The following is a 13,742-nucleotide window of genomic DNA, read 5'->3' as shown; positions in this document are numbered from 1 at the left end:
GTCCAAATATGGTCAAATTATTATTATTTTTTTTTTTATAATCACAAATCAATTCTAACGGTACTTTCCTACTTCGTCTGTAATTTTTATGCAATTCTAGCCCATTTAAAGCGGTGAAAATAGCAAATAGTCAAATAAAGCACGATTTCACGGCCGGAAGTGTGCACACGGCCGTCTGCTGATCGCAGCCTTTTTTTTTAAAGCAATTAACGAGCGAAAATAGTAAGGCTCGCTGGATTACGTTGACTTGTTCAATATGGATCGATGAGATGCTTCGTTGCAAAAAAGACCCCCCTCACCTGTGTCGTGAGGTAAGTCTCCGTTTCATTTTAATATGCACCTTAGTCGCGGTTAGTCGGATCGTTGTTGTTTTATTTATTGCATCACTCATGGCTTCAAACCTGAAAGAAGACGTTTTGAGAAGGCGTTGGAGCCAAAATGAAGATGTGTTGTCTGTATTGGGCAGGTGTGTTTGCTGGTGTGACGTTTCAAAGGCTGGGGGCACCATGGGGGGGCTTCACATGAGCGCGGGCTTTGAAGTCCTCGGTACTTGGTTCTTGTACTCTTTTAATCAATTCAAGCGTCAAATCATCGATTGAATGTATTTTGTAAGTAGTATTATGTGGACGCGAGTGTGCAATAGCAATATACATACAACTTGAATTTAGCACTGCCTGGGAACTCGAAAAAGCTGGCGTTTTTTGGAGGTTGATGTCAAAAAGTGTTTGCGGCTCCTAGAGCAACATCAACCATGTTGATAAGTGTGCACTAAGGAACCCGTCATATTTCACATTTTTTTTCTCAGTAATTCCACAAAGAAATGAATTGTGACATCATGTTGCCAATTCTTTGAGAAAAGGGCAAAATATTGACACACTCACTGCGTGTGCGTGCATGCGTGAGCTGAACCACGATCGACTTGTGGCTTTTCATTTGCGACTTGTCACTCATGACCCCCTCAACCTCCATTTTAGAAGCCTGCATTATATATTATGTACCCCCTCCCCCAGCATAGAATATATAAAACACATGTGACCCGGAGGTCTGCGTGTGCGCACGTGCAGGTAAACGAGTGTGCTGCGCGCTCGTGGACGTCACGTGACTTGCTGCGCAGCTGGCGTGCGTTTAGCTCAACTAACACTCAAGCAAGTGTCGCTTTGTTTGTTCACAAGGGCAAGCATGCGCGTCGAAGCAAAGCGTGCAAAAAAAAAAAAAAAACAGGCAAAGTGGAGACGTGCGGCGGCCATGTTGTGTCCACGAAGGGGCAAAAGATGCGAGTGAGCGCCGAGGCCGCAGTCAGCAGCTGCACTTGTGCTCACAACCCAACTTCAAACCCCATACTTTCAAATCATGAGCCTGACTAGAAAGCCAAAGTGTGCCTTGAAACCCACATCCGGAAACCCAAAACAACCCCAACTTTGAAATCATGACCCGGTCTAAAAACCCTACCTGGGAAGACTTGTCTTCAAACCGAACAGTGGCTTGAAACCCTTTGTTGGAACCTTAATCCTCGTTTGAAAGCCCAATTTTAAACCCCAGCTCAAGTCTGAAACTACAACCCTGCTTTGAAACCTTAATCGGAAACTTTTACCCTTGTGTCAAACCATAACTTCAAACCTGGTTTGAAACCATAATTGCAAACCTTACTCTTGCCTTGAAACCATACTTTCACACTGTAAGACTTGATTGAAACCTTAATCCTGGCTTGAAACCCTAATTGGAAACTTTTACCCTTGCGTCAAACCACAACTTTAAACCTCAAACCCCAAATTTGGTTTGAAATCATCATTTGAAACTGAAACCATAACTTCACACCCTAAGCCTTGATTGAAACCCTAACCCTGGCTTGAAACCCCAATTTAAAATCCTAGTGCTTGTTTGAAATGTTTACCTAAGCTTGAGACTCTACCCTTTTCTTGAAACCATAAATTGAAACCCTAAGCCATCTTTGAAACTGTCACAATTTGTATCTTCTACCCAGGCTTGACACCCTACTCTTGTCTAGAAAGCATAACTTTTAATTTAGAACCCTAACCCTGCTTGACACCATAATTTATAATTGGGTGGGAGGGGCTGCAGCAGATGCGCGATGACAACGACAGTAATTGTCTTTCAGTCACATGACTCATCCTCCTCCATTTTGTTATTGTGGACTTTCAATGGGGGCTGGGGGGGGGGGTCATTTTAATAAAAGGTGTGTTGGGTCTGGCCCAGCAAGATGTCCGTCTCATGAGGTGACACGACAGCCACGCAGATCGATGACGTGGAATTGAGGTCACTCTTTTTTAAGTGCGGGCTTGGGTGGGGGTGGCAGGGCTCGTCCATCAGCACAACATGTTGGTTGTTTGAGTGTCTCAGGGGCAGGGGGGGGGGGTTGATAAATTAATGTCACCACTCTCCAAATGCTAAATGCACGCGCACTCAATTCTTATTTTGAAACCTTAACCTAGAATTGAAACCCTGTTTGCAACCCAACAAACCCAAATCCTTATCTAAAACCTTCAGCTCAGCACGAACCCCAAATTTGAAACCTTAACACTGACTTAAAACCTTAACCCAGGCTTGAAGTCCTGTTTGAAACCATAATTTGAAGCCCTGACACTTGCTCTTAATCCGAATTTAGGTTTGAAACCCAAATTTGAAAGCATAAGCAGGGCTCTAAACCATCATTTGAAAATTTCAAACACTAACCCTGGTTTGAAACCCTAATTTGAAACCTTAACCCTTGCTCTTCCACCTCGTACAAGGCTTCAAATCAAAACCCTAATCCCTTGTTTTGAAATCCTAACCCAGGTTTGAAACCCAAATGAGAAATGTTACCCAGGCAAAAAGACAAATCCAGGTTTGGAACCTTCAATTTGAATCTAACTTGAAACCCTAACCCAGGATTAAATCAATCGCTTAAAATCTTGGGTTTGTCCTCATAATAATGCAAAAAAAAAAAATTCAGTTGAAACTAACTCGTAGAAACCTCGGCAGTGAAGCAAACATCTCAATGAGCTTCTTGCATCTTGACGAGCCACACGAAATGTGACTTTCCTGCGTCCTGTCCTGTCGCGTCCACATTGAAGCGGCGCAAGAGGCCGCTAACCCCCCCCAGCCCCTCCCCTCATGAAGCAGACCCCATTAGCATTGGGGGTTGAGGGGCGCATCAATATTGATGCGCGGCCAGCGAGGCGGCTCGGCGGGAACTTTGTCCCGCATCAATATTGATGCTGTTGCCATACATTGCAGTCGGGCCTTCTTGAAGGATTTAGAAGGGGGGGGGGGGGGGGTGATGTACATTTTTCCTGCACAGCAATTTCCACGGAAGCGAGGGAAGGGGAGCGGGTGCGGGGGAGGCGATGGTTGAGGGGCGCCGGATGGGATCCGAGCAGAACGGGGGGTCGGCGGCCGACGCGATTCCCCCGGCGGTGACGGTCGTTGGGAAAAAAAAAAATGAATCTTTCATAGGATGACGGGCCGGCGGCCTGTTGACGCTGGAAGCGCGGCTGTTGCTTTTGGGACGTCTTCGGACCACCCGGCGCCACGCTCGTTAGCATATTAGCTTTGGACCGGGTGGGGAGACGATGGCCTTTGTACTTTTCATCGAGTAAATCTTCGCGATGGATCGCACAACTCCAAATGAACTTTGGCGAGAAGGCCCGCTCAAAAGCTGCAAAGCATTCACTCGGATTCAATTCACTGAACAACCCATAACAACATGTAGGTGTTTTTTTTAATAATTGAGATGCTCCTTTAATATGCAGCGTGCAAACAAATTTTGAGTGGCTTTCCACATTTTGAGTTGCCAGTTGGAGGAACGTTGGAATTAAGACATGGCAGAGAAGTCATTGTTTCTCATAGCATCCACAGTCAGTTTGATGAAGTCAAATGAACCCAGATCCATTTTTCTTTGCATTTTTTTTTTTTTTTTTTTTTGCTCATCATTTCTGTTTTTTGTCTCATGCGCTAGTTGACTAGCAAAACAGAGGGATCAATTGTCATTGATGGCCAATGCCATTTTGCATATTGAATGTGGGAAAAACTGCCCACCGATCAAGACTCGTTCATTCAGGTTCTGGCTAAGAAGCACAACGAGTGGGAAAAGATACACAAACGTCTTCATTCTTCACATGCACCAAGACAGAATGGAACAAAATCATCGCAACTAATAAATGTTTGTAATTATTTGGGGAAATGTAAACCATTTTTATGATAAGTAATTGGCTCATGAAAAAAAAAAAAAAAAAAAAAATCTCCTTCACACCTTCGCACCTAATTGTGATGATTTTCTTTCATTTTCTTTTCTTCGTCGGCGTCAAACGGGTTTGGTTTCCTCGCGTTGTCGGCAAGGCGACGAGCGCGTCGGCGCGGCCTCATCGTATCATGGCTGTGGCGCTCGGCTTGTGCAAACATACGATTACGCTGGGGCGCCTTTCTGGGTCACTAAGTTAAATATTTCAGATGGTTTATTTTTAGTGCCTTCTGCTTCTGCGCGCACACACACGCGCACACACACACACACACGCGCCGTTATGCGTGTGTGTTGTCCGCAGGCTGCGTTTGACCCACTAAGTCGTGTTCACACGGCCCCCGGGCTTTATTGAGTGTTTTGCTTTGGCAGCAAAGTGTCGTGACGGGCCGACAAACGGCAACTTGCGCATGACGTCGTCGTTTCTCCACAGGAAGCAAACAAACCCCCCCCCACAACATCCCTTAACGTCGCGTGTGATTTACGCCCGTTGATGCGTCCCAGTTGGACTTGCTTTACCAAACAAATCAATGCAGCGGAACCCGAGCGTTAATGCAGCGTGCCGTGCTCACAAAGTGACGAGTACGGTGAGCTTGTTGTGTTCATGGTGGGGATACGTTCGAAACGCACACAAAAAGAAAAAAGTCTTTTTTTTTTTTTTTTTTTTCTTTTCAATAGTTTTGCCCTTTCCATACACTACATTTCAACTCATAGAAACATGCTTGGACTTGTTAAAAATCCAAATATTCCTTCACGCCGTGTTCACGTTCCCTCAGAAGCCGTAGCGACGTCCGTGGCAACAAAACACGGCTGTGTCAAGTTGAACTTTAAACGCTAGCGTTATTTGCGGTCTTTTTCTCGTTTGCGCTGTTGCGTCGAGTTCACACTTCCCAATGACCAGTTCAGTCTTGCGCCCGCCATGTCTTTGGCTTGCTCTGCTTCTATTAGCTTCCGGGAAAAACAAACGCGTATTCTGACGTCATAAACATGCGCGGTAAAGACGGTTTGTGACGGGATTTGGGAATAAGTGTATTCAATGCGCGCCGATCGGATTATCAATCGACATAAAGCCAACCCTCTGGTTCGGAATAAAATCTTGATCGGAATGGGCTTGATCAGGTGAGAATATTCCGAATGGGGTGTGTACATGAAGCATTTTTATTCCGATCAGGCTTTTAAACCGAAAAAACGTGTCCATGTAAATCAGGCAGCGGAAGACTTTGAGAAACCAAAATCATTCAAGAAATTTTGTTGCTGTTCCATGTGTGTTAAAGTAGCAGTTGTTTCGAATGACTGTGACGTCTGTATACCCATTTCTGTTAGCCTGTCTGTGGCATTCCGCATTCGAGGTTATATGGGTGCAGCAACTGTTGAATGAGTTGAAATGAGGCGAACGGCCGTCCTGTAAGCGGACCGCATGTCATGAGATCGGTCGCGGCGCCGCCTTGGTGCAACTAGGACAACGTAATTGCTGGTGAGATAAGTTGGATGGGAAGGCGCCCCCGGGGGTGGGCGCGAAAAAGCCCGTGATGTTTTTTTTGACCTCAGCGCATTTGTGCGCCATCAATGCGCACCTCTGTTGGCCGCCTCAACTGCTCCTTTGCAACATGGCCGACGTGGAGTCATCTTGCCGTGTCATTTCTCAGACGTGTGGCTCCACTTCTGATCATATGAAATCAGGTGTGTTGCAGCGCGGAGAGATGGGGGGGGGGGGGAACATCCAGAAAACCGGCCCTTGAGGAACAGGATTGAAGACCCCTGAGTTTTAAGGGGTTATGGAAAGATTGTGGTGGATTAGAGAGTTCAGGCTTCGGTTAGATCGGCTTTAGATTGAATGTTGAGGTTAGGTCCAAGAGTTTTTTTTTTTTTTTTTTTTTTTTTTTTTTTTTTTGGTTTGTTTGTTTTCCTGTTTTGGTAGGTGGGGTGGGTTTGGGTTTAGGTTGCGATTTCAGGATTTTGCATTTTTAAAACCGAGGAAGCCGGAAGAATTTTTCCACGGATCATTTCACAACTGTCAGGCCATGCTGAGAGTTTGAAGAAAAATGACAAAAAAAATTTTTTTGTTCGGTTAGGGTTAGGTTGGGGTTAGTGGGATAGGCTTTGGGTTAGGCTTGGTTTCAATTGGAGGTTGGTTGGGAAGGTGGTCCTTCTGCCATCTAGTGGAAGAGTGATTAATTGTCCCGTCTGTCACTTTATACGTCACTGGGACGGATAGATGAACAAAGACATTTTTGTAGTTCATAAAAAAAAAAAAATGCTTTTCAGACCCGGCACCCTAGTTGGGCATCGCTGACTTAGAGTACAGATCGGTCCTGTGCCACACAGATTCATTAATATGGAATGCGGGGGAAAGAAAAAAAAAATCCGCCCCTAATTTCCAGGCTGTTACGTCACGCTGGCAGCCGGTGAAAGGCACGGCGCCTCCCGTGTGGCATGGCCTGCGAGCCGCTTGACACGTCAGGCCACGCAGGCGATGCGCTGTCCTGCCATTGTGCTGGTCCGGAGCGCGACGCCCGGACCCGTCCAACTTCTCACCTGCGCCATTGTGCGCCGCGCTGCTCAGCGCCCTCGCTAATTGGGAGCGCGGATTCCGGGACAACTTTCCTTTTTGTTCCATTCGGCTGCGAAGCGCTGACCCGGACGTGTGAGGTCACAGCTGCGCTAATTGCCGCTAATGACGATGTGTGTGTGTGTGTGTGTGTGTGTACAGTACAGTGTGTGCACCATTGTTGTCCAGTCCACACGCCGAGTATGAACGTGAACCATCTGTTGTTGTTGCTTTATGTAGTTGAACATCTTCACGCACAAGATGGCCTCCCTGAAGCAGACAAGTGCTTAAAGAATTGCTGCATGCAATAAGATATTTGATGTATTTGATATTTAATCCTGAACTGCAGCGTACAGTTCTCTATTATTTTGTGATGTGGTTTTTTTTTCCGACACGTTGCAGCACAATGTGCAACTCTGAATTCGGCTTGGAGGGCTGCAATTTGATTGCTATCTTTTGCCATTGTCACAATTTCCGTTTCAAACCAAAATGGCAGACAGATTTTTGGGAGTCTACTCTTGACGGACATGCCGACCAGATTCCAAGTTATTACGGAAGCTGAATTTTCCTCCCAAAATCATTTCAAAATGATCTTCCTTTGAAGCGCATCTGGGAGTGGACAAATTGAGTGCACAGTGGCCACTTCAAAGAGAAACGGGAAACTTCCTTTGCTTTTTTCGAGAATGGCTGATCGAGACTTTTTTTTTTTTTTGTGGAGCTACTCGTGATAGACATGCCCGCCAAGTTTCCTGTTGCCAAGTCAAACCAGCATGGAGGACGGAATTTTTAAAAAAGACAACATTTTCTCTTTGCGGCACCCCTGGAAATGTCCAACATGAACCATTTCCAACCAAAATGGCAGACTCGCGATTTCTTTTTTGTGAATCTACTCATGCTTTGTTTTTCCGAGCACAGCTCCTGGAGACTTTTTTTGTGGGTCTGATCATCTACCAAGCTTCATGTTGCTAAGTCGAACCAGATTTGAAGGCTGAATTTAAAAAAAAAAGACAAAATTTCATTCTTATATGTTGAAGCGCCCCAAAATTGCCGCTTCAAAATGGCAGACTTTCTTGTGTCTTTTGTTGGCTTTTGTAGGCATGGCTTCTTGAGGCTTTTTTTGTGAGACAACTCAAGATAGGCATCTTGACCAAATTTCATGTTGCTAAATGGAACTGGCTTCAGGGTGTGAATTTTCAAAATACAACAAGCTCCTTCTTCTTATAGGACTCCTGGAAATGGCCAAATTGAGTGTAAAACGGTCGCCTCAAACAGACATACTCCACTTCCTGTGTCATTTTAGATATGGAATCTTGGGACTTTTTTTATGGGTCTACTCATGACAGATATTCAGACCAAATTTCACGTCGCTTAATGAAACTGGCTTCAGGGGCCGACGCTTGAAAAAAGAAAATCAATGATATCCTTCTACGGGCCCCTGGGAACGGTCAAATCAACCCTAAAATGACCTCTGTGAACAAAATGAACACAGCGCGCCGCTGTGTAAAGCAATGATCCACAAATAATATGCTTTTCTCCCGCCTGCTGCATGACTTGTGTAAGCCCCCCCCCGCCCCCCGAGCCGACACGCCGTCCCTAATGGACTGGCCTTTACTCTGAAAACGTGTTTGTCGCAAAGTGGTCGAAGTCAGGCTACGTACGCCGCCGCCGCCCTTTGGACCGCCAGCATTCTCTCGCTTCCACAATCATGTCAAAAAGTCACTGCACACACACACACACGCGCGCGCGCGCACGCACACGCACACGACACAATCACACCCTTTGCCGCAGTAACAGTTGCGTTAGCGTTTTATCTCCTCTCCCTCCCCGCCCCCCAGCGAGCGAGGAGGGAAGGCAGAGTGCAGGGATGGGTCACGGACAGGTCAGCGCCGAGCGTAATGGGTCGGGGTTCTGTCTCGTGTTGAGCTGACAGACAGATGGATTAAACAGGGGGGGGGGGCGGTTGGGGGGGGGAGCTCGGTGGAGGTTGCGATGACGGGGGAGGTTACAAATAGCAGCAGTTTGACTCGTTTCTCTGGTGTTTCTTGATGGCACTGCGGGGAAGTCATTTAGCAACAAAGGTGGGTGCATGTTAACGCGCGTTCATCATTCGTTGTCTCCATGTCGGAAAAAAACGAAAAGGTGACTGTTTTATTTGTGTTCAAATTGAACACAAAAACGTGAGATTTATATTTTAGGCTCAGATCAAAAAACATCAAATGGAAAAACGAGGCCACGGGATTGAACTGGATTTGAATACTTAATTAAGCAACATGACCAGATTTCCCACACAAAATGTCTGATTTGATTGGCCGCTTCAACTTGTGGACCGAGATGGTTCCCAAAAATGTCCACTAAAAATCCCTTTGGAGTGATTAGTAGGGGTGGGAATCTGTGGGTACCTCAAGATTCGATCCGATTCAGAGGCCCACGATTCGATTTAATTCCGATTCAGAGGCCTATGATCTGAATCGATCGCGATTCTGATGCATCACTGCATTGGCTTACATTTTGTATTCCATGTAAAACATTGGTACCTTTTTGAAAACAAAAAACTCAAGTAAGAGCAAAGATTTATATTTCACACTTGTGACTTTGCTCCGCTCGTATGAGATTTTGCTTTTTCCGCCATCTTGTCACGTATTAGCTTAGCCTAGCACAGACGTCTGACGTACAAATGCACGTAATCGCTTGCGTATTGCTTTTAGTTTTTTTTAGTTAAACTTTAAATATCAATTATTAATACCTATGAATCGATTCAGAATCTTTTTAATACGCCAAACGATGCATCGAAAAAACAATTATCGTTCCCACCCCTGGTGATTAGGGAGCTCATTCCCTACTCCCGAATCGCTTCAATTCGAAACGGGATAAGACTTTCTAAAAATGACGCGATAAAGCTGAGTCTAGTTGGAACGGACGGCCACTTCAACCTGACTACGATGCACCGAAAATGTTGAAAAGCAGGAAAAAAATGCCTTTTTTTGCTAAATTTACAAAAATATATCTAAATGCTCAAGTAAAGTAGGGTAGCGCACAGAAAAATGCCATCGCGTGTACCTGTCGTCCATTTCCAGGCAGTCGAGGGTCAAGGGCGCCCGTCGCTGATCGGCCACAATGACGCTTTGCCGATAAAAGCGTGGCAAATAATTGCCAGCTGACTTCTGTTACGCTTTATAACTGAAATCCCCTTCGAATATGCACGGATTCGTTTTCGACATCTACTGATTTTTTAAAAATTTATTTATTTATTTATTTATTTATTTATTTACAGTACGAAACCGTCCTGCCCTGTCGAAGCTTCCAGCCGGCGCATGGTCTGAACTTCACTGACGGTCAACTGGTGCAAATCTTGCGTCCAACGCTTGCCAATATCTGTGTTAAAGAAACGTCAGTCCCGCCAATGAAAAGAGGATTAGCTTCCGTCTGGGAAATCGTGTCTCTGGTCCCTGCGTGACGGCTGATGGACGGCAGAGAGCACAAGAACGCAATGGCTGGGGGGGGGGGGCGTTGGTCGGCGGTGTTTGGATTCGAGCGTCCCCTGAGGTCAGGGCAGCTGGCGGGGCGCTCGGATTGACAGGTGGGGGGGCATGTTTGTGGCAGCGCCACATATCATGACCGCCACTGGACTATTTCACTTTCCAGGTGGAAATCATGGAAATTGGAATCAATCAATCAAAATGTTATTTTCAAGCGCTTTTCAGACAGAAATTGTAACTCAGTGCTTTACAGTTCAAAATGACTGAAAGTGTGCGCAATGGTCTGATGAAACTAAAATGCGCTTGAAATTTTACCCGTGAACTTAATTTGCTTTAATTACCTTAAAACTTCCTACGTTTTGCTGTTGCCTGTGAGTTATGTTGCAGACGTGCCTTAGGCAAATTTATAAGGTTTGGCAGTTTTTATTATTATTTTAATATACATTTGTCTTTTGTTTCATTCATCAGTTGAACAGTTTAAACTTCAACTCAGAGTTAAACCGAAAAATATGCACGCATTGCCTTTCTGTTTGAAGAACCGTGGGAGTGATAGTCGTCTTTTCATTTCCTCAAAGTGATGTTATAACATGTAGGCGCCGCGTTCTTGAGGGTAAGAGAGTGAGAACAAGCACTCACGAACCATTTAAAAAGGCATTTGAGGATATTTTAATACTAAAAAATGTTATAGTCTCTCTCGATATTGCAAATTTTCACCGACTGCGAGTGGGTGTGGAACACATGGCTTGTGATAAACGGTCATTCACTGTACGGAGCAAAAGTCTTGGGACACGACAGTATTGCAAAAAATATATATTCGAAATCTACCGCCAAAAATCGCACATGTATAAAGTCGGATATTGCTGTAAGTGTATTGACTATAAGTGCACATACAGCACGTGTGTGTGTGCGTGTGCATGCGTCACTGCGTGCTTGCTACGGCGGCGGTTCAGGACCCGTCGGGTGAAGATCGTCAAGTTTAGGGTTCACCTTGAGTTCAGACGGAGGTTCAGCGGGCCACGGCTGGAGCGCATTCATTCGCTTGCTCGCGAGCTCTAATACCAGCAACCCCCCCCCCCCACCGCATGCGCGCGCACATACACACAGTCTCCAACCTCATGCCTCCCCTCTCTTTTTAGCACTCAGCTGATCTTTTGTCTCCGGTTTGACCCGGGTTGCGGCGGAATCTGGTGACTGTATTAAAACGAAGCATTTATTTTTAGCCTCTTCTAAGCCTCTGTTATTTGGAAAAAAAAAATTTTTAGTTATGTTTTTTTTTTTTTTTTTTTTTTTTAAGTTTAGTTCTGTTGTCAAGACAGTGGCATAGAAACGCAGCGGTGAGAGCACTGTATGATTATTTAAATCAATTATCTCCTCATTCATTTTTAACGTTAGGAGTGGGAAAAAAAGTGCAGTTTCATGAAACGGAAAGACAATCATTGATATCTCTATTTGTGAAAAAATACATTTCTGGTGCCATTTTGCAGTAAAGTTGCCCTCTGAAGGCTTTAAAAACTGGTTGTTGTTATAGAAATCCATCTGGAAAATCCTGCACAGTTAAACTGTGAAATAAACGCCCGTATCGGATATGGAAGTTAATCGTCGGCAGTGAGACGTGAGCACAGCTGACATGAGCGACGCACATCGAACATGCTAAAGACGCATGTGTTTTTGTTTTATTTTTATTTTTTTTATCAGCAAGCCAACCGGGCCGAGCATAACAAGTCGGGCAGCAAAGAACCGTCAATCACGGCAAAACGGCTTCTGAAATGAACTGTACAGTAAACCCCTGAATTATATGGCGGGTAATTGTTTATGCCCTCGCTTTACCGTGGATTTTTAGCACTACGGTCTACTAGAGGAGATGCGGTGTAGGTCCCCAACTAAGCACCTATAATAGTCAATACTTTCTCCAGAGTAGAGAGAAAAAAAAATGTGTGGTTGTATGATCCGTTTGTATGTGCTGGTCAAAGTGACTAAAAAAAAGAAAAGAAAATAAGGTAGGCTGACACTTAAATCAACAGGAAATTTAAAAATAGCCCCCCAAAGGATTTGCATTCCTAGGGAGTAAAGCAATGCATATGGAAAATCAGTGATTAAGATGCAAGTAAATATTTTGTGCGTGTGTGTGTCTTGGGAGTGAGCAGACAGGACGCAGCTGCTTGCTACGCCATCAGTCCAAAATGATGAGAGAATAAACTCTCCGCTTGTGTTAGTTGGCAAGAACCGGCGCTTTATTTGAAGCCGCCGCTAACATGAAGGAGCTCATTGTTTCCCTTGAAATGAGCTTTCCCCAATTCTTTTCTATCTTTTTTTTAATTTTTTTTTTTTTATGACATTTTGACAATAAAAGCTCTCAGGCTAATCTTCGCAACATGTCTTGCATGAATCTAAAGCAAAAGGATTAACGCTCGGCCTATTCACGGAAGTAAATGGGAAAGAGTATCATTTCAGACTCTTCATTTCCCATGCGTCAAAGTGGAGAAAATGTTTGTATGGCTGGATGGATGGGAGTACATTTGTACTATTCACAAAATCCAGAAACGATCAAAACAATTGATATATTTTCACAATTTAGCGTCCATGTGCCATGTGTGTTTTTTAAATTGAAATTAGATGCCGAGTAGCTGCTCCAAACCAAAAAATGCGTGACTTCCAGTTGATCTTTTCATAATGCTGTCACGATAAACATGTCCACCCATTTTTTTAATTTATTTTTTGCTCGCTTCAGATCTAACCATCACTTAAAGAAAATCCATGCTGCTATATTTCAAACGGCATCCAGGAGGCAAGCAATGCCCTAAGCAGCCAATGACATCAGCTCACTTAAACACAACCTTTTCATCCCGGTATTGATAATGAGTCAGGTACTTAATAAAAACAAATTCATGTGGGTTGAAGCACCTGGCGGCCATATTATCAGGACGGAGTATTGCTGAGTCGCACTCTGCATGAGAAATCGAAGCGGCGGCGGCGCCCGTGTTCTTTATGGCAGAGGCGAATTAACCGAGAGACGTATCAGCTTTTTTCTCCCCCCCCCTCCCCTCATCTCTCGGAGACTCTGCCATTAAATGGAGGGTCACACTTAAGTAACCTTATCTTGTAATTGGGTTCAAGGTTAAGTGACCCTGCCGTGCGGAGGTCTGGGGGTTAAGGTCACCATGTCAGTGAGAAAGGGTGAAGGGAGTGGGGGGAGTTCTAATCACTGATGGATGGAAATCAAGGCTAGGGATGGTAATGTGCCCAACTCACCCCAAAAACCACCTCCAATGTCACTGCCGTTTACCAACAATGGACGGGAGAACCGATGCAGGATTACAAGAAATGAAAACAGCTTTTAGCAAGTTATTTTAGTCAATTGGTGATTAGCAGGATTACAGAAAATATAAATGTCAGTTAGCTAGATAGTTAGCAATTTAGCTAGTAAGGAATTAGCAGGATTATGTGATGTGAAAATGACAGTTAGCTTGTTAGCCACTTAATGATT

The 13,742-nt window shown here is 44.7% G+C and overlaps 1 protein-coding gene across 5 annotated transcripts in view; it reads left to right on the top strand.

The window, feature by feature from the left end:
* Positions 1–163: 163 nt before the first annotated feature.
* Positions 164–13,742, top strand: part of LOC147143037 (interleukin-21 receptor-like) — a 33,232-nt gene continuing 19,653 nt past the window's right edge. For 4 of the 5 annotated variants that reach the window (XM_086039104.1, XM_086039107.1, XM_086039105.1 and 1 more), the window contains exon 1: positions 166–311. The gene's annotated coding sequence lies outside the window, so the exon portion shown is untranslated. Of the gene's footprint in view, positions 312–13,742 lie in introns of all 5 variants that reach the window. The other variant, XM_086039106.1, reaches the window with a different exon arrangement.

This window comes from Filicampus tigris, chromosome 8 (assembly GCF_054856515.1).
Source record: "Filicampus tigris isolate MCC_2025a chromosome 8, RoL_Ftig_1.0, whole genome shotgun sequence".
NCBI classification, from domain to species: Eukaryota; Metazoa; Chordata; class Actinopteri; order Syngnathiformes; family Syngnathidae; genus Filicampus; species Filicampus tigris.
This window is presented reverse-complemented; position numbering and strand designations above follow the sequence as displayed.